This window comes from Chanos chanos, chromosome 7 (genome assembly GCF_902362185.1).
Source record: "Chanos chanos chromosome 7, fChaCha1.1, whole genome shotgun sequence".
NCBI classification, from domain to species: domain Eukaryota; kingdom Metazoa; phylum Chordata; class Actinopteri; order Gonorynchiformes; family Chanidae; genus Chanos; species Chanos chanos.
This window is the reverse complement of record NC_044501.1, coordinates 46,226,510-46,234,008: the sequence shown is the minus strand read 5'-3', so window position 1 is coordinate 46,234,008 and position 7,499 is coordinate 46,226,510.

Sequence of the window (7,499 nt, the reverse complement as noted above, 5' to 3'; positions counted from 1 at the left end):
TTTCAGCTGTAGTGGATGGTTCTCTTATCACTGATGAAGTGGGAACTGAGCTTGTATAGATGGCAGTGGTCATAGGTTTTTTTGATCTTGTGTTTGCCCCAGAGGTCAAGGAAGCAGTCTGTGTTGGTGGTGGAGATGCTAAGAGATCATTTACAGTTGGAGATAATGCAGACAGGGAGGGCATAGTTGGAGCTGAAGCCAAATCAAATCTTTGGCTATGTGGAACAGTTCCAGTGGTTGTTTGTACAGTGGTTGATGTTACTGGTGAACTGGTATCAGGCTCAGTAGCTTTATCTTTGGTAATGGTTGTCAAGCCACTCTTTGTAGTTCTAGGTCTACTGATAAGATCTGAAGTGACCATATCTTGTTGTGAAGTGGACAGAGGATTTTCAGTGTTTGAGGCTGAAGCGGTGGTAGTAGCTGGATTGGTGCCCTCAGAAATCATGCCTGAAATTGTTGGAATGACACCAGCCTGTGCAGTTTGATGGGTGGGGCCTCTTATACTTGTTGCAAGGGGAGGTATTCCTGTTGTGCCTTTGGTCTCAGAGTGGATGACTGTTATACTGTCTGTAATGGGGAACTCAGAGTTGATGACTGTGGAAGTGACAGTTGACAGAACAGTCATGGTTGACCTTGTGTTTGGATTTGGAACTTGAGTGGCAGACTGAGCCATTTGGACAGAGCCAGGGTCAGTGGTTGATGGCTCTATAGCCGTAGGTGGAAAATTTGAGAAAGGAATTTTTTCTGTCATCATTGATGCTGATGAACTTGTAGTGCCTTGACTTCTTGTTGCATGAGATGGGAGATATGTTTCAGCGTTTGGTAGAGTAGTTGGACCAGTTTTGGAGGAAAAAGCTGCATCCATTTCTGATGTGGGGTTTACCTTCATGGTTGTGGCTTTAGCTGAAGTCAACACATTTAGAGTTGAGGATGTCATTCCTAGGGGGGATACAGATTCATGCAAGGTACTATTATATGTACCTGTGACAGCATCAGCTTGTTGTTCTGCAGTTACGGTGTTTGAACTTCTGTTCCAACGAGCACATTCTGAATCACAGTTTATGCTTGGAGACTGTGAATCAGGAGCTGAAGCTATCAAAGTTGATGTCATACCTGGCTCAGGAGTTGCTGACTGATTGTTTGGTATATCAGGGTCTGGTGATGTTTTAGCAGATGCATTTGGAGGAATCGTGGATTCCAGAGTAGTGACATGTGAAGATGGCTTTTGAGTTGTCCGCCTTACTGAAGTTGTCACTCTGCCTACGGAGGGAACTGCTATCTTAGATGTAAACTCAGATGTCTGAGTTGTTGAAGTTTTCAGTACATGAATGTTACTGGAATTATTTGATGTGACAGAAGTTGATAATAATGTTGGTTCTGAGGACGAGGTCACAGATATTGCTTCTGTTGCTCCAGGAGTTGTGCGTTGAGTTGTTACTTTTGAGGTGGTGGGTGTTTCGAGTGGCACAGAGAATGACATAAAGGGCGTTGTTTTGGTCGTTGATGATTTCGTCGTAGTGTCTTTTCCGTGATAATCAGCTGGTGTTACTGTGAGTTCTGATGTGTTTGGAGTTTCCAGTGGTGATAATGAGAACTTGGTTGTTGTTGGTGGCATAGTGTTACTGGGAGTTGTTGAACCATCAAGAGAAGCCTTAGAAGTCACTGTGGCCTCTGCCATCATATCTGCATTTTGCAGTGTGACAGAGGTGGAAGATCTTACAGATATTTCTGATGTTGCCTGATTGGAGGATACTGGAGTAGGACTTTGGTTCTCATCAGCATTATAGGTTGCTGAATCAAGGCCGGATGTCATAAATATTTTTGGGCTGACTGGATTTGAGCGAAGGTTGGCAGAGGAAGAGGAGGGCCAGGATGCGTCTGCAGTTAACTCTGGAGAGTGTGAATTCCAGAGTGAGGGTGTATTTGTGGTCTTTGAAATTTGGGTTGCAATAACGTTTGCAGTGTCGGAAGGAGCGTCAGTTTTTGGCACATCTGGACTTGTCAAAGTTGATATGTTGGTTGAATTTGACTGGTGAGATGTCACAGAGTTATCTGAGGGAGATAAAGTTCTCTGTGTACCAGGGGATGTTACATCTGTGTCTGTAGTCTTGAGTGTAACATCAGAGGCCGATGACGAAATTCTGGAACCTGCTGTTTCTGCTTTCACACTGTGTGTGGACACAGTCTGGCTATACAGTTGACCAGCTGTACTGTATGTTGGTGAGGGATTTGCAGCAGAGGACGTATGATCGTTATCTGATGACGAACTTGAACGATTGAGGATGTTTTGCACCATGGTTACAGCAGAATTAAGTTGGCATTCTGACTGCATGAACGCTACAAGAAAAGAGCAATCATTGTAAACCAATCAATCTCCTTTTATCTTCCTTTTCTTTCCATATTGTATTTTGTATTATTTTTATTATTTTGCTGATCTTATTCTAACTGTGGAACATTTGAAATGAGATGAGGAGTCATTTGGAATCATGTTGTAAGAGTGGATTTTTGTCACATATTCGCTATCTTAGATTCCAGAAACCTCAAACAACCACATACCACAGAGCAGAATGCACACAGCAATGCGGTTGCGCCTCATAGTCGTCTGTGTGGCTTTTCTCAGAAGGTGAGCAGCAGTCTGTTAAACAGAGAAAAGTCTTTTTTTTAAAAAGTGGACTGCAGATTGAACATATTGATTTTAATCCGTCTCACATATGTGTGTGTGTGTGTGTGTGTGTGTGTGTATATATATATATATTAGGGTGTAATGATTCACAGATACAAATCGGAAACAGATTTTAAAGTCAAAGATGCGACTACATCGATATGCCGATAGGCAGACCCCTGGATTGGTCTAAATGTACCATGGACGGGTCAATGGCCCAATTCTAAAGTTATGAATAGGCTGACTGTAGTTTTGTTGATCATTCTACTTTAGTATAAACTAAGCTGCTGTGGAAGACTCACTGATCTAATGTTACAATTCCTGTTACTTTCAAAATAATAGCCTAATGATCGCCTTTCAATCGCTAACACATCTGCACTGCGTCTCGCGTTGACGTTTTACCTTTTACGAGAGTAACGTTAGCGTTGCTTGCGAGGTAAAAACAAGAACAACATGTCCGACAACGCCCGACACGGTTTACAGTGTACCGTGAAATCTAAAATCTAAAGTTTGGAAGACATTTGGATTTTATAAGAAGGAAGGAAAATTGGACAAAAACTCTGGCCATTTGCAAAGTCTGTAGAACAGTGATTAAGTACAGCGATAGCATGACAAATCTTAACACTAACCTGGTGAGACGCCACGGTGAAACCTATGCGGGCTATGAGGGATCTGTTGCTGCTAATGTCAAAATGTTTGTTCATACAGTTAGTCTTTTTAGTCTAACTGTGTCTATTGGAATGTATCATCCCTGGATTGTATCGTAGGCCACGTATCTAGATATGTATCGGATGGTCTTACAAGGGAGAGATGCATACCCCATACATATGTATAGACACACACACACACATATATATATATATATATATATATTCTTTTGCATCACTTCAAGGTCCCCATGATGAGCTTTCATGATATAGCACAGCCTGTGCTAAGTTCGCAGCCTGTTTTTTTTTTTTTTTTTCTACAAGGAAGAACAGGAACATGTTTTCAAAACAAATCAGGCATGTGAGGTATGTATTTTATAACTCCCACCCACCCCTTTTAAAAAACAGTTTGGGATATCTGATCCTTTGATAAAAAAAAATAAAAAAAATTAATGTTTGTTTGCCCTTGTGGCATTTCCTATATTACTGGAATGTCTTCTTTTCAATCTAAGAAGTACATACATTATAGAAAAAAACGCCACCATCATGAGTGAAAGTGCCCAAACACTACTGAGCAAAATATTTGATCATAGACGTAGATATGTCACACGACTGATGACACACTAATGACATGTTACATTACTGATCATACACTGATAACATATGTCACGTTACTGACTGTACACCAATAACACATGTCCCATTACTGATCGTACACTAATAACATGTCACGTTACTGTTTGTCCATTACTAACATGTGTTACATTACTCATCATCAGTTACTAACATGTGTCACATAGCAGTGGCCATCGAGGCCATCAAAGTATACTAGTGGCAGTTCTCCACATAACAGATGTGCAGTGGAGAAATCTAACTCCGCAAAAGCTGCCACTGTAATACAAAGACCCTCTGTTCCTCCTGTTGGATACCTGTGGTTTGGGCCCAGTAAAACTGCAGTGCGCATCTTACGTGAATTTGTTTGCATACCATCATGATGCATCATAAGACAGGAAAGCAAAAATGGCTGTTGCAGAAAATGGTCTGAGTTTATCCTTACTACTGCATATGAGCATTTTAAGGGTGTATATGAAAACAAATCATGTCTCAGGGATCCTCATATAAAGTAATATTCACAATTATAACCAATACAGAACGTGGACAGTTGATTATAAATCAGCAGTTAAAGTCAGAACATCTCAGTCAAACACATTTAAGCTCGATATTTTACCACGGTAAGCTGAGGAATTGTGACTGGCTTTGTTTTCTTTATCTTATCTTATCAACACTGGTGCTGTAAACACGCAGACATTTATATCAACCAACCAGTTTTGAAACCACACGCGTCACTATCAACACGGAAACACCGATAGGCTAAATTTATCTGCCAAACCAGGAAAGTCAGATTAACTTGTGAAAATAACTCAGAACAAATTCCAGAATCCAGTGGTTTGATATGAAATAGGATGTAATGAATTAAAATGATTCACGATTGCAGAATGAAACAAAATTGAATGAGAATGAGTATATTTGACGTAAGAGAGAGCAGGTTTCGAAAGGGAAGGCGTGAGAGACATCAAACATTCTCCTTTTACTCACCTCCCGGAAACGATCGCATTAATCGAAGCGATCAAATCAAATCTTTATCGAACCCAGAGCAGGTCAGGCGGCAACCTGCAACCGCTCCTGTACCTGTCGACGCCTGCAGCTGTCATGTATTTAACCTCGTCCTCCAAATCCTGACAACGACAACTCACAACCTTTTTTTTTTAAAAAAAATCTGTAGATATCTCACTATAAATCTGAAAGACTTTGACTGTCTTCTGGTTAATGCTGCTTTGACTGTATTTTAAAATCTTTTCTGTTGTTTGAGTAAGTTGGACGGAATACAGCGCTTAGAGAGGAATGACACAAAACCTGTTGGGTGGCTAATGTCTCATCTAGGAAAATTTGCAAAGTGAGTTTCACATAGGTCTCATTTGTTTATTCCAGAAAATCATGAGATGACATTGCAGTAAAAATTAATAGGTTCTTTGTGCTGTTCCTGGACATCTGATAACCAGGCAAACCAGGCATTTCCGTTTCCCCAAACACCAGCGAACGGATGCTCAGTTCGGTGAAAAAATAGGTTTATCTGCCCTGCCCCACCCTAACCTGCTCTCATAAACTATATGCGCACACTCAGTTCAAGTCACTCACTCATTCATTTTCAAAGCTGCTTATCCTAACTAGGGTCATGGGGGGTGCCTATCCCAGTGTTCAATGGGCAAAAGGCGGGGAATCACCCCGGACAGGTTGCCAGGCCATCACAGGGCAGACACACACACACACACACACATTCCATACCTAGGGGCAATTTATTGTCTCCAGTTCACCTAACATGCATGTCTTTGGACTGTGGGATGAAACCCATGCAGATATGGGGAGAGCTTGCAAACTCCACACAGAATGGACCCTGGCCGCCCAGCCAGGAATCAAACCCAAGACCTTCTTGCTGTGAGGTGACAGCCCTACCCACTACACCCTCTAGTCATTCAGTGATGCACAATCACTGTTTCAGTTACTCTGTGTGTTTTGCAAGGTAACTGCCTGTTGAGAGACTCTGAATCAATTTCACCAAATAACACAACAGCTCGTTGACAAACACAAATAAAATGGAACAAGACAAGTGCAGGTGCCTGTTGACAGATTCCCAAATAACGCTACCGGCTCCTGACAAATACACTGCAGCTTCCTGTTTACAAAAATATCACCATCTCTGCCAGATACTGAATAAAATCACCATATAATGCAACTGTCTGTTGCCAAACACAAAGAAAACCCCAGAATAAACCGAGTGGAGGAAATAAACTGTACATGCTTTTGCCATTGTGAATACTTTTCTTTTGGATGCCGGCCATGACCTTTTCTTATCTGACGTGTTTGTTGGCTCAGAGTTGGCAGCAGTAAACACCACCTTTATCTGTTAATTAAATGACGGGACATTTCCTCCTGCACCTCTGTTAAACTGAGCTGTCAGCTGAGAGAGAGAGAGAGAGAGAGAGAGAGAGAGATACTTAAATGAAATTAAAATCAGTGGAAACTACATTGAACCAAACCGTCAAGACGCAGATAGCAGATAGTGTTCCCTTTTTGAGTAGAAAGCACAACACAGGTGATTCATGTAGTAAAGACTGTGTAAAGCATATAAACCCCCTCAGAGTTGAACAAACAGAGTAATGAATTAACACTGGAGAATCTGCAATAAGACCTTTTTAGATTTCAAACATGTATGCACTTCACACTTTGCTGGCACAGTATGTCTATTTAATATGCAATAGAAATACCCCTTAGTGACATTCAGCTATGTGAGTGATTGGAACAGTGTGTACTGTACATTACATATCATTTAAAAAAAAAAACATTATGTGGCATCTATGCATTTGAGATATTCACAGGACTGCAGAAACAATACAACTAAAGATTAGACAACTAAATACAATGCATTATTGTTCACTGTACATCAGAATTGTATCTTTTGCCTGTTTCTGACAATGCTCAGACCCAGACAGACAGACAGAATGACTCCCACACACACACACACACAAAAACATACAGCACTTCAGATGAATAGCTTATGATAGCTTGTTCACTAACGCTTGTTCTTTTGATGCGTGTGTTGCAACCCATGCGCTGACTGAGTCGGGGTTCATCATCTAAAAGGTGACAATGCAGTAATGTCCCTGCTTACACTGATAACACAAAGCATCTTGTTTGTCATACAGCTCCAATACCTGACATTTTTTTCCCAGGGTGGGTGTATGTATCTATACAGCTCTCCATCTGATAAGCGCCAGCTTTTGTGACGCAGAGATCCGAATCCAGGTGGACGGGTGTGGTCCCTGTGTGCTTTCCAGTCACACCCTTACTCCTGCATGCCAGTGGAGTACTCACTCATCTGCACACAGTTCTCAGAGCAGAACTACCTGAATAGAGACCTCTATTGTGAGGCAGACAGACGGACGGAATGTGAAAGTATCTGTATTGATGTATTTATGGTAACACAAAACTTATGACTGACTCTCTGACGTGCAGAATCTCACTACAGATGGCATTCAACACCGCGGTCTTTATCCTCACACAATTTCATATTTCATGTACCCTGGAGTTGGTGTGAGGTTGTTGACCTATCTGTTTGATTGCAGTACATAAGC